The sequence below is a fragment of the Ambystoma mexicanum genome, chromosome 5q (assembly GCF_040938575.1).
Source record: "Ambystoma mexicanum isolate Mex_15411 chromosome 5q, UKY_AmexF1_1, whole genome shotgun sequence".
In the NCBI taxonomy this organism is placed as follows: Eukaryota; Metazoa; Chordata; class Amphibia; order Caudata; family Ambystomatidae; genus Ambystoma; species Ambystoma mexicanum.
This window is the reverse complement of record NC_090933.1, coordinates 131356480-131379368: the sequence shown is the minus strand read 5'-3', so window position 1 is coordinate 131379368 and position 22889 is coordinate 131356480. Positions and strand designations below refer to the sequence as shown.

The 22889-nt window shown below is 44.2% G+C and overlaps 1 long non-coding RNA gene across 1 annotated transcript in view; it reads right to left on the bottom strand.

Moving 5' to 3' along the window:
- Positions 1-21339, bottom strand: part of LOC138498556 (uncharacterized) — a 293073-nt gene extending 271734 nt beyond the window's left edge. The window contains exon 1 of the long non-coding RNA XR_011278743.1: positions 21248-21339. This is a non-coding gene — a long non-coding RNA (uncharacterized lncRNA). The remainder of the gene's footprint in view (positions 1-21247) is intronic.
- Between the last annotated feature and the right edge of the window lie 1550 nt (positions 21340-22889).

Sequence of the window (22889 nt, the reverse complement as noted above, 5' to 3'; positions counted from 1 at the left end):
CCATTGGCTACACAACTATAGGACCCCCAACTATGTGTTCCTCTACAATTGGTTGGTTACCAACCCCCGTCAATAACTTTCCACGTACGTGAGCGGCATACAGACTGAACAACCAGGTGCGGGTCTTGATACCAGCTTCGCACCAATTAAAAGTACACTCCTTGACCACCTCGATGTTTCAGTGTGAATTAGTGTTTGAAGTTGGCCTTAAGTCTGTACTGTTCTCTGGGATTTTTTAAGGAGTATGGGTACTGTCTGGCTTCTGTGCGTCAGTGTGATCTCCTCATGCGTCCAACTTTGTTTCATCACGTGACTGAACACCACGATTTGAGCCTTTTTCTTGTATTTGATTTCTATTCTCCAATAGTCCTCTGACGTCTTTTGTTTTCACTTGACCTTGAACGGGAGCCTCTGTTCTTTCACGTTAATTATATATAATGTCAGCCAATTTTAGTTCTGATAAGACCTTGGCTCTTTGGCTCAACCAACTTCTTAGCTGAAATATACTCTGTTTAATTCAATTGATTTTGTAACTGCGACACTGAATTGAGGCTTTCCTCGTGGCTCAAGAATGCTATATACATAGTGGAACCTTCATTCTTTATTCAATCCATATGTATCTGTGTGGTATATATGAATATGTTGGCACTTGCCGCAATCTATTTACTATAAGCATTTGGCTAGCTTCATGATTGCTTTGCTGCTTGCGTTTCATTGCATCTGTAAACTTTAGCCCTTTAAGTGCCATGGCCTTTTCTGGTGATTCCGGTATTTCGCCATTCAATGCCTTGTAACCTTTTTGTTGCATGAGATATCTTGGCTAAATTTGGCCCCTTTTTTACCCACATGCAGGTGGTCGTAACGCCACCAAGCAATCCTAGGTGAGAGAAAATAAGCAAAAAGTGTGAAAACCTTGGGGTTTTTCCAAAATAATGCCAATAAAATGATGTACAAAGAAGCCAGTGGTTTTTCTCTTGTAAGAGCTAGGAACAAATGGTTTGCTGTGCTGGATTCCCCAATTACCTGGCTTTCAAGAACAGGTTGAGTGGAAACGGAAAAAAATATTTTGATGTGGTTATCAACCGTTTTGTGAGAGGTAAGCGATTTTGGCCATTTTTTCCAATTGGACATGCGTGGACGGAATGCAAGAAAAGGGTAGGAAAGCCGAATTGGAGGACAGAAAGGCATACATTTCTGAAAAGTAGACAACATTCCAAGTTTAGGACGGGATGATTTGTGAAGGTCAGACAACAACTAGGTGCGGGGAAATTCCATAGTTTGGGGAAAAAGCGGGAAAATGACCGAAAAAAAGGTATGTGGTGGACATGGTTGGCTTCTATGAATTTTGTGAAAAACAATGCTCTGCTACATTTCCCCCAACTCTTGCAGTTAGGACATCAGACATTTTTTGTAGTGTTTCACAAAAGAAGCAATACCACAAGCCAAACACTGAGCCATGGTACACAGGAGTTTTATGCTTACGGCCTGAAAAGACGTACTTAGCATGTGTAAATCAGGAAAACTAATGTGGTGAGGAACGGCAAGCATACATTTTTTGAATGAGCACAGACAGACCTTTTCAAGGGTAGGTGACTTGTGCAGGTTGCAAAAGTGTATGGTCCCTAAAGCAGCGACTAAATGTAGGGCACATTTGGGAAATGAAAGGGTTGTGTGACAAAGGGCACCAGCAAATGGGTCGAAACGTTATGAAAACCACAACACAACAAATGTCATACCTTCCTGCATTCCCACACGTGTCCCGATGAAAACGGTACCTTACATGTGTGGATGCACCTACCTGGGCGCCAAGGGGAAAGCCTAAAACACGGCTAACCCCAAGTCTTTTCCGACAGCTGAATTTAACGATTTTTTCAGAAGGGCACACCATACAGATAGGGGCCTAGGGTGTCTAAGCCACCAAGGAAAACAGGGAACTCCATGCTTTTCCAGAAATAGGACACCCGCGGGAATCCTCAGAGTTCTGATTTGTGCAAATCGGCCCAGAATGTATTACCCAGAATCCCCAGCAAAGTCCAAAATGTGGCAAAAAAAACCAATTTCCGCACATTTCACTCGACTCACCCACCGAAACACGCCGCCAACAACACATGGCCTACCTTCCCGCGTTCCCACACGTGTCCCGATGAAAACGGTACCTCACATGTGTGGATGCAGCTCCCTGGGCACCCAGGGGGAAGCCTAAAACACGGCTAACCCCAAGTCTTTTCCGACAGCTGAATTTCACAATTTTTTCAGAAGGGCACACCGTACAGATATGGGCCTATGGTGTCCAAGCCACTAAGGAAAACAGGGAACCCCATGCATTTCTGAAAAGAGGACACTGTGGGAATCCGCAGAGGTCTGACTTGCCCAAATCGGCCCAGAATTTATTACCCACAAGCCCCGCCAAAGACCGACATAGGAGAAGGGTGCCCAAGGCCAGGGACATTACCGCCGACTTTGCTGGAGCTCTGGCTGGCCTGCGTTACAGCTTCTCCCCACCAGGGAGTCCCGGCAGTGTGCCAATACCTCCCCGAAGGGAAAAACGAATGCAGCCCAGCCGCAACTCCAGGACGGTTGGAGGTGATGTCCCCGGCCTTGGACATCCATGTGCCATGTGGGTGTACTGTCCCCTAAGCACAGCGGCAGCTCCAGGGAGCCCTGGCAGGATCCCCATTCCTCCCCGGAGGTGACATCTGTAACGTAGAACAGCCAGAGGTGCAGCCTGGGCTTGCAGAAGGACAACCCACATGGGAGACATCCACTCCCAGGGAAACACCAATGTTCTGCTGGCATGGAGGGCAATTTGTGGCCTGTCCCTGCAATTGTGTCCCAGCCCGCCAAAATATCTGCCCAGACGGCCCACTCCCACCCACACCACCAACAATCCAACCCCAGTCTCACCCACCCCACTGAAGGTCGGCCCTACCGATAGAATAATAAAAAAACAGTACTCACATAACGTTGCAGCTGCTCACGTAGAAAAAGCTGTAAATGAAACAAAAAACATTTGTTACCTACGGTCACCCCAGCAAAAACAAATCTACACTCATACCTTCCAATCATGCCCCCGCCCTTGCAAGCCATCCCTGGTGGTCTATTCAACCTCACCCCCCCAATGAAAATACATTTGCCCCTTCATAGGGGCAGAGATCTGCCCCCAGGGAGGACTGCATGAGGTGCCACCCACACTCCATTTGGGGTGGGGGGAGAGGCACACCCCAAACCTTCAGACAATCCCCCCAATGGATGGGGCAGTAGGGTTTGAGAACCCTGGGGGCAGATTGGCACACCAATGTGCCCATCTGCGCCAAGGCAAGTTTGCTAAACAAAGAAAAGACTTGAAAATGGCAGACCACTTTAGGGGGGCTGAGGGGCACCCTAAACTGCCAGGGAATTTTGTAATGTGAAGGGTGGTGCACCTCTCCACCCCCCAAATGGAGGGCGGCGCATCTCATGTAGCCCTCCCTAGGGGCAGATAATAGGGGGCTGTCATGCACTCCTCCGTGGGGTGAGGTGTCCCTTCATAGGAGCAGATATCTGCCCCAGGGAGGGCTGCATGACATGGCCCCCACTCCATTGTGGGTGGGGAGAGGAGGCCACCACCCCTTCCCACTACAAAATTCCCCGGCACTTTGGGGTGCCCCACAGCCACCCCTAAAACGCTATCTACCATTTTCACTTTTTTGCTTTGTTTACCCAACTCCCCTTGGCGCAGATGGGCACAATACTGTGCCATTCTGCCCCCAGGGTGCCCAAACCTTACTGCCCCAACCACTGGGGGGCCTGTCCCATGTTTTTTGGTGGCCCTCCCCCCACCCCAAATGGATGGGGGGCACCTCATGCAGGCCGCCCTGGGGCTCCTACGAACGGCTGCATGAGGTGCCCCCCCCATCCATTTGGTGGACCTCCCCCTCACATAGCCCAGGGGTTGGATTACTGTCAAAACAAGGTTGGATCGCTCAAAACAAGGTGCCAAAAAGGATGAGCTATCTTGTCCTTGGCAACACAGAGGTAATGTCAAGGACGAGATAGCTCGCCCTTGGCACTTAAGGGGTTAAACTAACTCAGTATCTTCATCATGCTTATGGCATAAATCTCTTTATCTTGATCTCAAGATGTCACTTATCCTTAGTACTTCTTCATTCTTCATAAATTGTCTGCCTCTCTGGTCTCGTTATCTTCTATATATGGAGTCGATTCAGTTTCGTATGACGTCACCATTCATCCTGGTCATTCAATTTCTTTGTTTCTTCAGGAATCACATACAAATGGCCATCATATTGTCTTGGATGTAGGTATGGTTTTCTTAATAGATACTCACTTCCCACATTCTCTTATGTATAGGTATTCTTATGGGTACTGTACAGAGTCGTTGCTCTTCTTCTTGCCTTCTGATTAGTGTAGTATATGTCACATACTTTGGTTCCTACTTCTCAGGTAATGTAGGCGGGGTAGGTGGAGTAGGGGTACTTGGCTCCTCTGGGCGATTTATCGACCACTCTCACATCGTCTTCTATTCCTAGACATCCTGGTCTAAAGAAATGCCTCCTAGGGATCCGTATTTTTATGACTCGCTTTAGGCATCCAGCTGATTTCACATGCTCATCTTTGTTCCACATCATGAGCGTGCACTGTCCGCTTGGACTGCAGTAGATCCATCTTCCCATATATTTTCTGTGGTCCTTTGGATACAGGAACTTTGTTCCCCGGATACATGGATGCTAGACTTCACAAAGTCTCTGATCTCTTCATCAGTTAAGTCTTTAGGCTTCCATCCTGGTTCAACATCGATCACGATCTTTATCACTATGGCTTTCTTTGCTGTCTTCTTGCATTGCAAGATTATTATCTTGATCACACAGAATCCAAGCATCAATAATAATAGCAAGGTTCCAAGAAATTCGAACATATCTGACATCCATTGTGGAACCCATGAGAAGAGATTTCCAAACCAGCTGTCATCAGCAATATCTTCTACTTCTTCTATCATCTGGCCATGGAGTTTCCTTAGCATGTTTATGGCCTCTGTCAAAGTTCTTTTCTTGTCATTGTGAGAAGGTATAAATGTGCAACATGATTCTCCAATTTGGGCACAAACACCTCCATCCATGGCTGTAATCGTATCCAGGACAAATCTATTCTGGAGAGTCATTTGACTTACAGCTCTCATTTCTTCTCTGATTGCATTGAATCCTTTTATAGTTGCGTTAATTGTCTGCAGCAATTCTCATCTGGTGATTTGTAACCACTTGGTATTTGCTCCAACCTGGATTCTTGGCATAAAGATCATTGTGAATACTGATGAGGTCTGGCTGAACAACCTGTGTTCATACGAGATGGCATCAAAGGCTTCTATTGATTTAGCAGAGAAGTAGTTCACTCTCTTTGTTCGATTTATCAGTCCCACAGATCGCCTTTTTCTTAGATGAACATCTCCTTTTGGAAAACTGTCAAAGTTCAGGTCACAGTAACTCCGAACAAGAGCTCTGTATGGAATGAATCAGGATACTGTATTTTTTTCCAATTGCTGTGCCCACGATCAGAGTCGCTGTACACTGTCACTTTCTGTTCTGCGTGATTCTCGACTGCGAGTATCAACACCAATAATTCTGCAGCTTGCACTGTATAATGTGATGGCAATCGAGAATTCACAAGCACTCGAAATTCTCCATTTGTCAAATGTTTCACTACCGCAGCGCCTGTATATCTTTGCCCATCATTTTAATCGATCCTTGAAGAACCGTCAAGGAAGACAATCCCTCCCCCTGCGAGTGCATTCTCCTTTACTCTAGGGAGCTCATCACAGAACTCTTCATAGTTCGCACAATCGTGTATAGGCTCTCCTTCTGTGATTGGCTCAGCTATAAACATAGCTGGATTCACTATTTTACATTGGACTATTTTAATCGCTGGAGTCGATATGATTAACTCATTGGCAGAAGCCCTTTGAGTAGTCAACGTGCCTTTTGGTTTTTCTAAAATTGCAAATAATGCATGTTCAACAAATAACTTCATGGAACGTCCCATCACTATGTTTGTAGCCTTCTCTATGGCGAACGCAGCAGCTGCTAAACTTTGTTCGCATGGAAAGTGACCTCTCGTTACTGGTTCCAAAATTCCACTGTAATATACAAGGGGTTTGTACCCCAATGTAGTTCTCTGTGTATGTACTGCTGTCATCTGTGTGCGAGAATAAAAATAATTCCTCTGCATAATTGGGAATCCCTAAAATGGGAGCTGTGCAAATGGCTTTTTTCAGTTTGTCAAACCCTTCTTCCATTGCCTCAGTCCACACGATTTTCTCTTGCATTGCCTGTGCTTTCTTTAAGGCCTGCAAAATTGGCCTAGTGTATGAACTGTAGTCAAAGACCCATGCTCTAAAATAATTGCATAATCCTAGAAAACTCTGCATTTGTTTTATCGTGTGTTTTTTGGCTGTTTTTAGAATGGCCTCAGCTCTTGCTCTTTCAGGAGTAACTTTCTTTCCTTCAAGTGAAATCATTTGGCCTATGTACAACACTTCTTGTTGACAATATTGTAACTTTTCCTTGCCAACCTTATATCCTTTGTCAGCAAGTATAATCATCAGTTGAACAGAACCGCGTCTGCACTCTTCCTCTCTGGTGCTGCAAACTAAAATGTCATCTACGTTTTGCAGGACAACGCTTTCTAAAGCAATATTGCTCAAGTCCATCTGGAGGACTCACAGTACCCCTGGGGCAGCCTTGTGATTTTTAATCGTACTTGTCTAAATGTGAATGATGTCAAATCTTGTGAGTCTTTGTGCAATGTGATTGAGTCAATCACCGTGAAATGTTGTGCATCAACAGGTATATTACATAGAATCGTGGACGGGTTAGGAACTAGAGGGAACTCAGCCTCTAAAATCTTGTTTATTGGGCAGAAATCTTGAATTAGTCTCCAAGACCCCCCCTTTGATTTTTTAATAGGATAAACTGACGTATTACATGAGGACTCTGATGTCACTAAGATACCTTGGTCCATCATGGCGGAAATCATCTTGAAAATTCCTTCATCTGCCTCTCGAGACATCAGATATTGTCGTGCTCGAGGTAAAATTGCTCCTGGTTTCAATTTAATCTTGACTTCCCCAACTCCTTTCAGTAAGCCTACGTCATAGGGGCCAGTGGTCCATAATGAAATTGGCACTTTTGCCATATCTTCGTCAAAATATTTAGGATGCTTCTTTGCTAGCATCATTCTCTGCAGGACCTCTCTCTTAATTGCTTTATCCCAATAAGTGATGCATTTTTCAAATATCACAAAATCGTCAGATTTGTCATCTCCGAACAAATCTTCATCAGTGACTACAGTCACTCTGCAGCCTTCCTCAAAGGCAATTACTGTGCACCATCATCTACCTTTGTCATCAGTTGCATCAAGCAAAGCCATTTTTCCTCGGACTATAGCTGCTTCTATGCCTAAGGGGAACATTTGCCCCTCTTCTTCATCCATAGGTATCTGTGGTCTAAATAGAAATTCATCTGGTATTTTCATGGTTCTGCCTATTAGGCCTGGCAGCCATGTTAACAAAATGCGTATCCCACAATGGAACACTTCGGGTTCAAGCGGTATTGCTCTAGGCGCCATTTGTCCTGCGTATGCCCTGATCATTGCGCACAAGTTTAAATAATGCATTCCTGGTGTTGAGCATACTATGCCATCTTCTGTAAATGAAATTGTCATTCATTTTTGTCATTAAATCTCGTCCTGATATGTTGACAGGTGTTTGCCTTGAATAAAGCAGCGGCACCTTCATGTCACACTCTCCTATAGAGACTGGTAATTCGTCTGTAAAAGGAACATGACTAATAGCTCCTGTAAAGCCCTGAGTATTCATTGCATCGCCAGACATTAAAAATGTGCCCTCATGTATACACAAGTGTGTCACACCCATGTCCACTAGGAAAGAGTAAGCTTTGCCACCTATAATTACATCTATCCTTGGCTCCTCACGAGGATTCGGCTTAATAGATAGAACTGAACACATCAGGTCTCCCAGTGAGCTGTCCTATTGAGGGTACATCCTCACTCCATCACTCGTGAATGGATTTCCTCCACCAACAGTGGCACCTCCCATTCTACGCATCATAGGCTGCTCTGTGTTTGTGTTTTGCTGAAGTTGCATAGGAGATTGCTGTGATTGTCCTTACAGTTGGTTACCTGTTACTTGCTGTGGTTGCAAGCCTTGCTGCACTCTTGGCGCTTGCTGTTGCACTGTTTGATCTTGTGCAACTCCATTTCCGCTTTGCTGCGAATGTGCAGGTGGATTTGGCATTCCCCGTCTTGATAACTGAGCATTCTGTACCATCCCTTGGCTTCTACAGATGCGAGCTATGTGCCCTGTCATTCCACATGTCCAACACACAAGCAGTTGCCTTCCCATATGCCCATTTTGCGTTTTGATTACCATATTCTGAAACCCTCCCTGATTATTCTGCCAATACCCTTGATTACCTTGCCAACATCTCCCTCAATATCCCCTTTCTCTTGGAGCATATCCATTATTTGTCTGATCAAACTGTCTTTCATTATTTACTTGCCGCATAGGTACTGCTTCCTGCGGGTTTGATCCACCCACATTAGTTAACACTGGCCCTTCAATGGCATACTTGGATAACTTTTTCTGCACTAACTTTGCTTCTTCACCTTTTCGTGCATTGTCTTTTTTGCAAATCTTATCCTGCAGGAGTCTACAATAATGTGCGATGGCAACTGAATTTCCGACCATGGTTTTGCTTCTATCCCCACTAATTTATTGTGCTGCTTCTGCACCTGCTCTGGCAGCCCTTGGCAAAATATATGATAAAATGCAGTTATAGACTTCCCCCAAGCCTTACGTGTTTCAAGCGCCCATGCATCTTGAAAACGTTTAATATAGAGCAACGGGTCCTCTCCTTCTTTCATTTTTCTTGTCATTATAGCTCCCATATCGAACATGTGCAGATATAGCACTCAAAGTGCTTTCCAAATCGCTGCTCTACAGTTATTAAACGGTGCTCCATCCTGCACAGTGTTAACTGTAGTCACACCAGGGCAACCTGCTGGTGTCCATAAGTTATCAGCTCTTTCACCAAGTATGACGATTAGAAGACCTTTAATATCCCCTATAACTAATGTATTCCCTCCCGTAATTTTTTCTAGCTCATGTATCCATTTCCCAGAGCCGGAAGTTAAATTCGGGAATTTACATTTTAAGTTTTCCCTCTCCATCTGGGGCCATGGTATATACTGTGGCCTGGCTCCTCCTTTTTCTAACAATGGGAACTGCGATGCTCCAAACTCATTCTCATCTCTCATCATTTGTCTTTCTACTGCTGGAGTAATATTCCCACATCGCTGTCTACCTGGCAATGATCTTAGCCTGCTTACATATGGCGGGGACTCTCCCCTCTGACCATGGGGTTGCTCCTTATGTCGGTCTGACTGTGTCAGTGGCTCTGATGCCTTAGACATAGGTAATTTTACACCGACCATCTTACTTCTTTATCCAAAGGTGGATATTCTTCTAGCTCACATATTAAAATTCTAACTTCCCTTGAGTAGGTTTCCCTTTCTTCGTCTGATACTTCTTGTACCCAATGCGTGCAACTCCTCTCATCATCATCTCTATTTAATGTTAACCTGTCTAACGACAGCTCCTTCTGTCTTGTACTACAGGAGGCTGCCTCTGTGTCATACAAATGAGTACTCTCAAGACAATCATTTTTTCCCTTCCTTTGTGCTTCTTTCTGGGCTTGCATTTCGTGATATACTTTATCGATCGTTCCCCCAATGCTTTACAAGTCAAATTTGTCATCTAGATTTACTCTAGACGTGCTTGGAAATGGCTCAGACTCAGGAAAGAATTCCTCTATGTCTTCCCAGTCTACTTGTGGATTGGGATCTCTTACTTCCCTTTCCAAATACTCAAGATCGCATGCTCTCTGTCTCCTTTTGCGTTGCATGTCATCATCGACTTCTCTGCGCTTTCTCGCCTCTTCTCTTACTTTATCTTCCTCTTTCTTTTTCAAATCCCTTCGTTCATTTGCCCTTTGCTTTTTCTCATCCCTTCACCTTTGTATCCTTTTCTCTTATCCTTTCCTGTTCATTGGCTTCTATTCTTTTCTCTTTTAGCCTTTCTTTTTCCTCTGCTGTTCTTTTATTATCACGCTTTCTTTGTTCTTCTGCTCTCTCTTGTTTTTTAGCTTGCTCATCTTGATATAACTGTTCTTGTCTTTGTCTATCTTTTCTTCTCGCTCCTTCATCTCTCAATCATTCCTCTCTTTCTTTTCTTTTCCGTCTTGTTCGTCTTGGTCTCCACTTTGCCTTACATCTTTGATGCCTTTACCATCGAGTTTAAGAAAAATCTGACCTCCCAACCATTCGTTCTGTACGAGCGCTATCTCATCAGTTGTATCCTCATCTCCTTTCCATCTCTTTATTTCTCTCCCTATGTCTAGAGATGTGCTTGCTTGATCACTTATCTCCTTATCACGTCTCTCCTTGTCTCACAGGACTTTGGAGGTGATATATTTCTCTGGGCCCTCGTCACTACTTCACGTAGGTGACTCACATGACGGATTGCTATATCCCGTCGCTGCTTTAAGTTCCATTAATGGGTATAATGCCTTGTCTTTCTTAGTCTCGTATTTTATTCCAGATCGGGCGAGCGGAGCAGAAGGCTCTTCACCCCCCTCTTTGCATATATTGAGTATCCAATCTAAAGGAGGCCCCTCCTCCTTTTCATGTTCACACATTTTCCAAAGCTCTAGACTTGCTAGGCACTTTTCTAACTTTTTTCCTGTGTACGCAACATGCAATATGTCATATATGCTGTAGAACTGTTCTCGATGATGACCCGCCCTGGGGCCATGGCATAAACATTTTGTCTACGGTCCCTTTAACCCATTCCTCACTGTACTGTTTAAGTGCATGCTTTGGTAGCTGTTTGCAAAGATGCACTAATGGTGTAACTTCTTGTCAATAGGGTCAGAAATATCCTCCTCTAACTCCAAAGATACCATCTCCCCTTCCACCCGTTCCTCCTCACCTGAAGATAACAACTTAGGGTCCGAATTCTTTTTCCTTCTCCGGACAGGTAACTCCTTTTTTTGTGAAGATATGGCCTGCCACTGAAGGAAGCCACCGTGTCCACAAAGAATGAGTGGATCGGTGACTCATCTCCCGTAACCGCCTGGGAATGGGGAAAAAGCCTCTTGGCATAACAAATCCCAAAGGTGGATGGACTGTCCTTAGCAGAAATAGATATTCAGGGAATATCAACCCTCGAGGAGGCGAGTGCTTGATCAGGAGGTCCACTGAAGGAGGAGAGAACTCTGGTACGGAAGTACAGTTAACAAGCAGGCACCAGGCGTAATAACCGATGAAGGTAAGAAGGCACGAGACAAAGGAGAAGGTGAGCCCAAAGAGCGCGAGAAGAACAGGTAAGTGGAGTAAACAGGTAAGATCGACAGTAGCGAAAACCAGTCAAAGCCGAAGCGGCAGCAAGGAAGAGCAGAAGTATGAAAGGCTGCGACAGGAACAGTGATCAGACAAGCAGAGCGCAGAAAGGGTAAGCCTGGGAAGGAGAAAGCAAAGCAGAAGGAAGAAGGAAAGAAGCAGAGCACCGCTAAGGGAAAACACATGAGAGCGTAACAACAAAGGAGAAATCCAGGTATGTGGCAACGCGTCTGCCGCCGGAAAGGAGCTGGAAGAAATACTTCCGGTGGAGACCGTGTAGCAAAAACAACTAGACCGTAGACAGAAAAGCGTGAGAGAGTGTGAGGGGGAATTCAATAGAGGACCCATCTCCACCTATTCCATACTCGCCACTTCCCTAAGGGCATGACAGTATGCCCCCTACGGAGACCTACTCCCCCTGGCTTGCCTGGGTCACTTCGGTTGAATCTTCTTACCAAGAGAGGGGCATGAATATTAGATTTGTGCTCCCAAGAGTTCTCAGACCAGGGGTATCCCTTCCAATGAACCAAGTATTCTAGTCTTCCCCGATGAGATCTGGAATCACAGATCTGGGCAACTTCATACTCATCACTTGAAGGGTTGGGAGGTAACCGTAATTTGTGAGTGGTACGGCCCCACAAGTCTGGTTGGAATGTGCATAACGTCGTAGACTGTTGGGTAGTTTGAGACGAATGGTCACAGGATTCACCATAAATCTGATCTAGTAGGGTCCTATATATTGGGAAGACAACTTGGAAGGATGTACCCAACTAGGCAAATATTTCGTGGAGAGCATTACCTTAGACCCTACCCCCCATTCTGGCACTGATCTGCGATGTTTGTCGGCCTGGGTCTTATACCAGTCATATGCCTCCTGAAGGCTTGTTTTGGCTAGACTATGGGCTTCCTGGATCTGAGTGAGCGAGGCTTCCTCTGGATGGTACCTTGGAACTGACACTGGAAGAAGGTAAGATGGAATGAGGGTGAAAGCCATAGGTACAAAAAAACGGACTCATCCCCAGGGCAGTGTGAATGGAATTATTGTAGGCAAACACAGCAGAAGGCAACAATGCACCCAGTTGTCTTGTTGCTGATTGATATAACAACGGAGGTATTGCTCCAGGGTGCCGTTAAGCCGCTCAGTATACCCATTGGTCTGGGAATGAAAACCCGATGATAGAGCCCTTTCAATGCCCAGACCTTCACACAACGCCCTCCAAAACCGAGAAGTGTACTGACTTCCTCGATCAGAGGTTATCTTTTTTGGGAGACCGTGGAGACGAAAAACATACTTAAGGAAAACCTCTACTATTTCAGCGGATGTGGGAATACTGGGTAAGGGAGAAAAGTGAGCTAGCTTGGAGAATGAGTCTACGGTAACCATTATACAGGAACATCCCTGTGAAACAGGCAAATCAACGATAAAGTCCGTAGAGATGTGGCTCCATGGGCCTGGTGGTACTGGACTGGGTTCCAGCAAACCCACTGGTTTCTGTGTCTGATACTTGCTCCGGAGGCACGTAGTTTCAGGATTGGAGATATTGAGCAGTATCTTGCTTCATGCCTGGCCAATAGAAGGATCTTTTAAGGAGATCCATAGTTCCCTTTAGACCGCGATGTCCAGCCGTCTTGGAGTCGTGACACCAAGAGAGAGCAGATTTTCTCAATTTCCGATTGGGTAAGAACAATTTCCCTTGGACAAAGTAGAGTCCTTCTTCCTTCTCATAATAGTAATTACTGGTCAGGTCTTTAAGCCCTAAGAGTCCAATAGATGCTTCCCTAACTTGCTGCAAAAAAGAAGAGAGTAAAGAGATGTTCTTAGTCTGGGGAAACATGAGTTCCTTAACAAAATATTCATTAGAACAGTAGTCACTGCGACGAGTTAAAGCATCAGCCAACTGATTTTGAGATCCAGGTATATAGGTGACGTTGAAGTCAAATTGAGCAAAAAAGTGAGCCCACCTAGCCTGCCGGGTGTTATAACACTCAAATTGTCTCGGCATCTGCAAATTCTTGTAGTCAGTTCGAATATTGAATGGGTGTTCTCCTCCTTGAAGTAAATGCCTCCATTCTAAGCAAGCCAATTTTGTAGCCAACAGTTCTCTTTCTATTACAGAGTAATTATTTTGACTTGAATTGAGCGCCTTGGAGTAGTATGCTATTGGATGTTCTGTGCCTTCATACAGTTGCAGAAGAGCAGCCCCCACAGCCGCTGAGGATGCATCGTTTCTAAAATGAAAGGTTGGGATTGGTCCGGTTGTCGCAAAATGGGCGCAGAACAAAAGGAATGTTTGAGATGTATGAAACTGTCTTCTGCTGCTTGAGACCATAGAAATTGAGTGGAAGACTTCTTGAGTAAGGAGGTGATCGGTAATACCATCTGGGAGAAACCGGGTATGATCTTCTGCTAGAAATTAGCTAGACCAAGGAACTTTTTGACTTCCTTTACCGTGGAGGGGGAAGGCCATTCAAGAATAGCGACTACCTTCTGAGGATCCATAGGGATGCCTTGACCCGAAAGGATAAAGCCCAGGTAGGAGATGGAAGACACTGAGAAGACACATTTTTCAAGTTTAACCAATAAACGATTTTCTTGCAGCCTGTGAAATACTTCTTTGATGTGTTCCTCATGCTCTATAGGGTTGCGTGAAAAGATTAATATATCATCTAGATATATGATGATGGTTTGACCAAGCAGATCAGAGAATAGACGGTCCATGAATCTCTGAAAAATGGACGGGGCATTGACGAGTCCAAAAGGCATTACCTGATATTCAAAGAGTCTGAAAGGGGTGCAGAATGCCGTCTTCCACTCGTCCCCAGCTTTGACTCGGAGCAGATGATACGCATTCCGTAGGTCTAATTTGGTAAATATAGTAGATCCCTGGACCACCTGCATAATCTCAGCAATGAGTGGCATGGGGTAACGGTTTTGTATGGTTACCTTGCTTAGGCCTCAGTAATCTATGCACGGCCTCAAATCCTTAGAGTTTCTTTTGGGAATGAAGAACAGGGACGCTCCTGCAGGGGATTTGGAAGGTCTTATTAATCCGTTGGTAACATTGTCATCCAAGTAGTCTCTGAGAACCTTCTTTTCTCCCAAAGACGGGGAAAACATTCTTCGAAAGGGAACGAAGGCCCCCGGTGTGAGATCAATGCTACAATCTTCTGCTCGATGAGGGGGAAGTTCCAATAGGTTCTTTTCTTCAACCACCCCAGAGAACTCAACCAGGTAACTTGGTAAACAATGTATCACACAGCTTTCAGCACTACACACAGTCTTGATAGTTTCATATTTGGGTTCCGGAAGACAGTGAGATTTGCAATAGGTAGAGTGAAAACTTAACAGTTTTTTTGTCCAGTTGATTGTGGGATTGTGCTTCCGGAGCCAGCCAATGCCGAATATTATGGGAAAGTGAGCCGCACGTATTATGTGAAAGGACAGTCTCTCTGTGTGTTGTTGGATAATGACTGTCAATTCGTCGGTGGTATGTGTAATGAGGCCTTAGCTCAAAGGTTCACTGTCCACGCCTTTCACCTTCTGATCTTCCTTCTTGGCCACTCTCGATAGCCCCATCTTGTCTGCTCACAGAGTATCAATAAAGTTCCCTGCCGCCCCACAATCCAATAATGCTTGAGAGTCAACTTCTTTATCGCCCACCTTCATCTTCACTGACAAAACCATAAACCGGGAGTCCTCTGCCGTCATCGATGATGTCACTGAAAGAGTGGTATAAGGACTTTCAGAAGTTCTCGGTAGTCTGTCCTACTACCTACCAAGGGTGCTCGTTTCCCGATCTTCTTGGTGGAACATCCGGACAGTCTCTCAGTAAATGTGTGGCCGCCCCACAGTACATACAGAGACTTCCATCCCTTTGCCTCTTTCTTTCTTATGGCGTAAGCAGAGCTCTGGTGGTTCCAATTTGCATAGGTTCCTCTTTGGTCTGTCTTGTAGAAGGTGAGGAGGGTAGGGGATTAGAATCAGATTAGTCTAAAAAACCTCGTACTTTCTTCTTTTCCATCCGTCGTTCCGCCATCCGAAAATCTATGCAGAGCACCGCAGTCAATAGATCAGCAAACGTCAGAGGTCGGGCGATGCGAGCAAGTTTGTCTTTCAAATCCTCTCTTAGGCCTCTGCGGAATATGGTGTATTGAGCCTGCTCAGGCCAACCTGCTTCTGCATCCAGTTGTTTAAATGAAGTGATATAGGACAACAAATCCGAGTTCCCTTGGCATACATCCAAAAGGTCTTCCGACGCTATAAAGGTACTCTTGGTTCTCAGAAAGGTCTGCTGCAGAACAGTCTTAAAGGCACTGTAGTCTTGTAAGACTGGGTCTGACTGTGAAACCAAAGGAGTGGCCCATGCCAGGGCATTGCCAATCATGTGAGTAATCATGTATCACACCTTAGCGTGGTCAGAGGCAAAGGAACCAGTTTGAAATGCACAGTGGATGTTACAAGCCTCAAGGAATTCCTTGACCTTCCTGGGCGAGCCATCAAATTTCCCTAATACTAAGGCCATGGGAGGGAGATCCGTAGATTGTTGCTCTCTTGCTGCCACTCTTTGTTGAAGAGCGGAATTTTCATTCTTTAGATTTTATAATTCTAGGTTCAAGTTTTGAACCGCTGCTACCAATTCTTGTATTTGCTGGGGGGTAGCCATCCTATCTTTTGGGCATTGCAAACTGTCAAAAGGGTCAGAAATATCCTTCTCTAACTCTGAAGATACTGTTTCCCCTTCCACCCCTTCCTCCTCACCCAAAGATAACAACTGAGGGTCCGACTTCTTTTTCCTTCTCCGGACAGGTAACTCCTTTTTTTTGTGAAGATATGGCCTGCCACGGAAGGAAGCCACCGTGTCCACAAAGAATGAGTGGATCAGTGACTCCTCTCCCGTAACTCCCTGGAATGGGGAAAAAGCCTCTTGGCATAAAAAACCCCAAAGTTGGATGGACTGTCCTTAGCAGAAATGGATATCTAGGGAATATCTACCCTTGAGGAGGCAAGTGCTTGATCGGGAAGTCCAGTGAAGGAGGAGAGACCTCTGGTACGGAAGAACAGTTAACGAGCCGGCACCAAGCGGAATAACCGATGAGGGTAAGAAGGCACGAGACAAAGGAGAAGGCGAGCACAAAGACCGCGAGGAGAACCGGTGAGTGTAGTAAACAGGTAAGATCGGGAGTAGGGCAAACCAGGCAAAGCCGAAGCGGCAGCAGGGGAGAGCAGAAGTATGAAAGACTGCAACAGGAACAGTGATCTGACAAGCAGAGCGCAGAAAGGGTAAGCCTGGGAAGGAGAAAGCAAAGCAGAAGGAAGAAGGAAAGAAGCGGAGCACCGCTAAGGGAAAACACATGAGAGCGTAACAACAAAGGAGAAATCCAGGTATGTTGCAACCCGTCCACCGCCGGAAAGGAGCTGGAAGAAATACTTCCGGCGGCGGCCACGTAGCAAAAACAACTAGGCCGTAGACAGAAAAGCGTGAGAGAGCATGGGGGGAATTCAATGGAGGACCTGTCTCCAACTATTCCATACTCACCACTTCCCTATGGGCATGACACTTCTTCCATTTCTAACTTTTACTTCTTTTTTTATTACTACTTGGCTTATGCTTTAGTTTAGTTTTCAATTTGTGTTTCAATCAACATACACTTATGAGCGAGCACCAATCGTTGCAAGGTCCAATCCTGTTACAATGCAATTTTTTACTTTCATCTTGCTAAAAAACAACCATCAAAGTTTAATCTTAAAATAATCACTTTTTGCGTCTTAACTTTCACGTTTCTTTATCACTCAAAACAATTCTTTTTCCAGCTCTAGCATCATCACACTTTCCAACCACATAAAACCAAACAGACAGACTTGACCAGCCACATATACATGCACCTCACGATCCTTTCCTTAGGACTCGTCTTCCAACTGGAACTTAAGCCAATTTCCTTAAGAAAGTATTTAAACTTATCTTGTCTCCTATATGTCCCTCATAAAAGGGGGCTCTGAATGAAGGCTTTTGCTAGCATTCTTTAAAATCTAGGAACAGGACGTATCCTTATACAAAGCTACACCTCAAGACTATTTTCCTCAACACTCAAGTCGATATCTTTCCCCATATACATATATTTTACACTCTTACTCTTGCGGATCTCATGGCCAGCATCGCCAAAGAGCTTCCGCTATGCACAAGCCCATTCGATCTGGGCCTTTTAGTGGATTCACTAAGGAAATTGGTTGTGGATCCATGTTCATTAAGCAAGAATATGGCCTCACAAACAAATGAATCCTTTAGTCCAACTGATGAGATCCAGTCAGTTAACTTGGACAAGGCCTGTCAAGACAACTTTCAAAAAGAGCTGCTAGACAAGGCTTCACAATCTGACCTTTGTAGTAGGGAATTCCCGGCACTTGCTAAGCCTCCTTTGACCATTAACAAAAGTATTATAATCACCAAGCCTAACATTGTCATTTCTATCCTGGAACCATCTGCTTCCATTCCAGCATCCGTGCAGAAATTGGGCCAAGAGGTGAACAAACATTCTACACGGATGAATGTTTGCCCCAAATTGGGATCTTCTCAGAACCTATGTGTAGGAAAGTGTCATATGCCCAAAATAGAAGACACAAGCACTGAAGACTTTGTTTTGGACCAGAGAAACTTTATTATTACTAATATCAGCAAGGTTATTGGTCAGGAGCCCAAAGAAGCTCTGAGGTTTAAGGTCCTTGCCTGGTTAAGACAGAGAACTGGGCTCGGTGTGGTCAGCCTATCGGACCTTAGAATTCTCCGTAGGCTGGACCTGAAAGACTGGAGTCCGCAAGGCAATAATGATTGCGTCTTAGTGGGGTCTGGGACTAGAACCCTACCTGCGTTCCTAAGACTGTGCAGATACATTCCGAGGGGATCCTCTAGTTATAATCTGATCCCCCTCACTGTTTAAGGAGACTTCTTTTTTTCCAGTCCATGTGTTCAATTGACTTGTTAGGTCTCCATTACTCCCTGTTCTATTTTGAAGTTGTGTGTTTTTTATATTGATGTTTTACATACTCTGCCTGTTTCTTGTCTTATGTAAGACTTGTTTGTATGTTTTGTTTTTTGTTCTGTCTGCGCCCTAAAGCCTTTGGGTACCTGGAGCACAATATAAATAATAAACATAAACATAAATATAAACATTATATTTTACCCCGCCTCCCTCCATTACTCTCCGTTATTTACTACGCATGCATCCCTTTTGCCCCTCTATTTGGTCTTATTCACTCACCGTTTGCATGTTTTCATCTTTGGACCGTCGGGATCACCGCCTTTGTTACCGCCTCTTTGAGCTGCTTTCCTATCTAGATGTGGGAGGGGTTCCTATATTAAAATAGGGGTCCCGTCACACCCATCTTGCAAGATTTGGGTTCTATTCTAACCACAATCTATGGGGAGCTTCACGTCCTGTCAGCCAAATAGCAAAGGTCATGTGATATTGCCGAGACCCTAAAGTTTACTTATGTCGACGGCCAATGCTATCTTATCTAACCATCCTCTGCTACCAAGTGAACTAGAGACTTCCAGTCCTTTAAAATGTGTAGCAAAACCCTGGAGATGGGTGGGGATACTGATTTTAATCAAACATCAATAATTCAGATGACACAAATAGCTTGGCAAATAGTTTGTCTGTTTTAATGTAAGTAAGTAAAACAGCGAGTACAACGAACATCATCAATTGCTCGATACTCAACTCTCAATTATTTCATAAAAAAGGTGGGTTCTTAAACCCTAAATTGGTCATACCTGACGTGCTGACCTGTGTCAATACCAACGTCATCCTATGTGCCGAACTTCTAAAACCTATCGAGAAGTGGGATTGGCTCTAAGTGAACTACTAAGTATAGGTGTAATCGTATAGAGTAACAGAGAGAAATAATTGGATATTTAACAACAGGTGGGGCAACTAAGCCCTCCCTTCAAAATAGCCACTATGAACATCACTAAATGTACAACGTCCCATTGGCTACACAACTATAGGACCCACAACTACATGGTCCTCTACAATTGGTTGGTTACTAACCCCTGTCAATAACTTTCCACCTACGTGAGCAGCGTGCAGACTGAACAACCAGGTGCGGGTGAGCTTGTCTTGATACCAGCTTCCCACCAATTAAAAGTACGCTCCTTCACCACCTCAATGTTTCAGTGTTAATAAGTGTTTGAAGTTGGCCTTGAGTCTGTACTGTTTTCTGGGATTTTTTAAGGAGTATAGGTACTGTCTGGCTTCTGTGAAAAAGGGGAGCTAGGTGCATACCTTGAGATAGGTAACTGGTAAAGATGAATTAAATCCCAGAAATCCTGGTTTTAAAGTTTTCAGGTGCAAGGGAGGAAATCAGGCCATGGCACACAGACCTCATATACAAACGAAAGAGAAGAAAAGGAACCTATTATGGATCCCTCCTGTCCCGTGCACACTATTAAGGGACCACCAAAAAGGTGGTAAGGAGTTGTAATTAATCAATTGAAAAAATTAAGAGAATCAGACTTTTCAATTGCTCTTGAAAGTATTACTTATACACAGAATTTCTAAAAATACACAGTCTAATTTAATTGTATATAACATTCAAGTAGTGAGATGGACAAAACACACATATTTGTTATAAACAATGTTGTCGACTTTACAAGTTTCAAGGGTTAAACCTCTTCATCAGAAGCCTGGGATGAATTTGCTGATTGTCGAAAATCATTATGGACAAGTGGAAACAACATTAAAAATGTTTCTTTCATTTTCTATCAGATCACCAGTTATGATATTTGTGAGAAATCAAAGGAGTTAATCAATACACATAATAATTGTCTGTGTTCAATTAGACTCGAAAACCAGATACGTGTTTCTTAATTGAGTGAAAAGATACCTAACCAACCAATTATGCAAAGTAAGAAGTCTCGGAAAAACATAATGTGAGGACTCCAAGGAGTGAAGTATTCATGAGAGATAACTGTGCTACTTATATTTTAGTCCATATGCACATGGAAGCTTAACATGTATTCATGCGGTTGAAAACACCTTCTTAGCCCCTGGAACCAACTACAGGAAAACGCCACTGATCGTAAAGAACACTCACCCGTGTATGACTGTGGAGTATGAGTGACTGTTGAGAGAAGCCCAACAGCAGAAACAGCTATTCCAAAGGTGGACTGTGAAGCCCAATGCTTCGAGTGGTAACTGGACCTGAATGATGCCTAAATGGTATAAGGTAAACCGGCTATTAATAGAAAAGCCTGTTTGTTCAGAGGGATATATAAGGTGCTACATATTGCAATAATACATACCCTAATCGTATTGTGTAAACCTCCAGGGTTGAGCTTTCGGATGCCCTTGTCTATGGTGTCAGCGTAGCCATGGGAATGGACAGCACTATCAGTGCTCTAATTCGAGAATACACGTATCGGGTATTATAGAAATGCTATGTTGGACATTAGTGAACAGATGCTGCACAGCATATTGGGAGAAATAAATGGCACAAATACCTTGCGTGCTTAACTGTAGAGACACCCAGTAGGGAGAGGGACAAGTTCAAGGGGCTTGCTCGGCTGCGTAACTCTTACGGGAAGCTATTCAGTTATCAAGGACGCGCTGTACTGCAAATAAAGCAGTCGGCGCGTAAGAGTACACTCGTGCGGTCAGGAATCCATAAACCTGCAACTGAACATATAAATATTCTCAAGGTACACCATACCAAAAACTCTGTACCGAAATGAAAGACCGCACAATCCGGTCGAAGATTCAGATGGAAGACCTCGCATTAACATACCTCATAAAGATGTTCCAGGCTGGAAGTCAGGACGGGAATGGGGCTGCACACGCGTCCGTGGCCACAGTAACCAGGGAAGCTGTTCAGCTGCGTACGTCTTACTCAATGGATACAGATGTACCAACATCGAAGACGGAGTAAGTTGAATGAATTCTAAGATGGCGGCGGCCATCTTAAAGGTGTTCAGGTGTATAGGGCTACAAGTCTCAGAAACTAATGTTAAGGTGCCCAAGTATTTCTCAGTACGCCTGAATGGCCTGAAAGAGAGCCAGATATTAGGTAGAATGTATGGATAATCCATATTAAGTGCCATCTGCATATGTGTACAAACTTTTATGCGATATCTAGTAAAAGAGTATACATTTTCCCAAATTCGGAGGAATAGACTATGCCAATGAATTTAGGTAAACATTAATAAGAACATATACTGGAGGCATAACGTTTTTTATAAATTACAAAGCAGATCATTCCCAGCATTCTAACCATTAACACCCAACTATATGGATACAGAGCCATGGCTTACCATGGTCGATCCTTGTAATCAAACACATTAAATCTCGAGAGTGTATAGCCTACCTATATACATTCTTCAATTAGTAATCAGATGTTCATGTGATCCATTTTACCAACATGTTAGCATTAGGTCTTAAAATTATACAGCCTACCTATATCCATTCTTCCATATACCGCAAGATTTTCATATTTTCCATGCTAACATTATTTTAGAATTTTGTATGTATTGCAGATAGAACCTTATTTAAGGAGAAAACAATTAAACCGATAAAAACATGCCCATCAAAGAATCAAATGAAGGGACAGTGAATGGATTCGAATTGCATGCACATAGCCTTTAACAAAGAAAACATAGGTGCAGTCAATGAAGCAATTTTCATGTGCCGATCGCCTATAGTGTATGGAGCAGTCCTACAACAGGATGTACTAGGTTTTGGTGGTAGAATGAATTTCAGGGCTAGAGTACCCTTAGCCTGTGCAGATATTTAGTATTGATTCTAGATGAAGCAACTCAAGGAGAACTCATCATTGAGCCCCCTGTGTTGCAGGGTGTCCAGTCGATCAATCTAAATTGTTTCTCTTCGGGAGAGGAGAGAAAAGAAATCTCCACCTCGTTGGGGCCTTTTTAGCACTTCAATCACCTGAAATTTGATTTGTGCTATAGTGTGTTGATGTTCAACCAAGTGAGGTGCTACTGGCGATCTCATATTTTGACACCTAATGGCATAGCTCTCAACTCACATGCTTTTGGCGGGTGTCACCCGCCTTGTAAACAGCTGACTCACCCGCCAAGCCTCCTGCACGCCCATTCATTTCAATGGGCGTCTCACCCGCCAAAAACAAAATCGGGTGATTTCACCCGCCTTTTCGACACAAATGGTTGAGAGCTATGCTAATGGTGGACTTGTGTTCCGTCCACCTTTCTTTAACTGTCCTAGTAGTTTGTCCAATGTATAGTTTGCCACATGGGCATTTAATACAGTAAATCACACCTGTTGACAGACAGGTAGCAAAGTCATGTATCTTGATCTTCTTCCCAGTTTAAGGGTGGGAGATGTTATCCCCCTTATGACGTTGTTGCAGTGTTTGCAGTTGAGACAAGGGAAAGTGCCTTTCTTCTTTGTTTTGA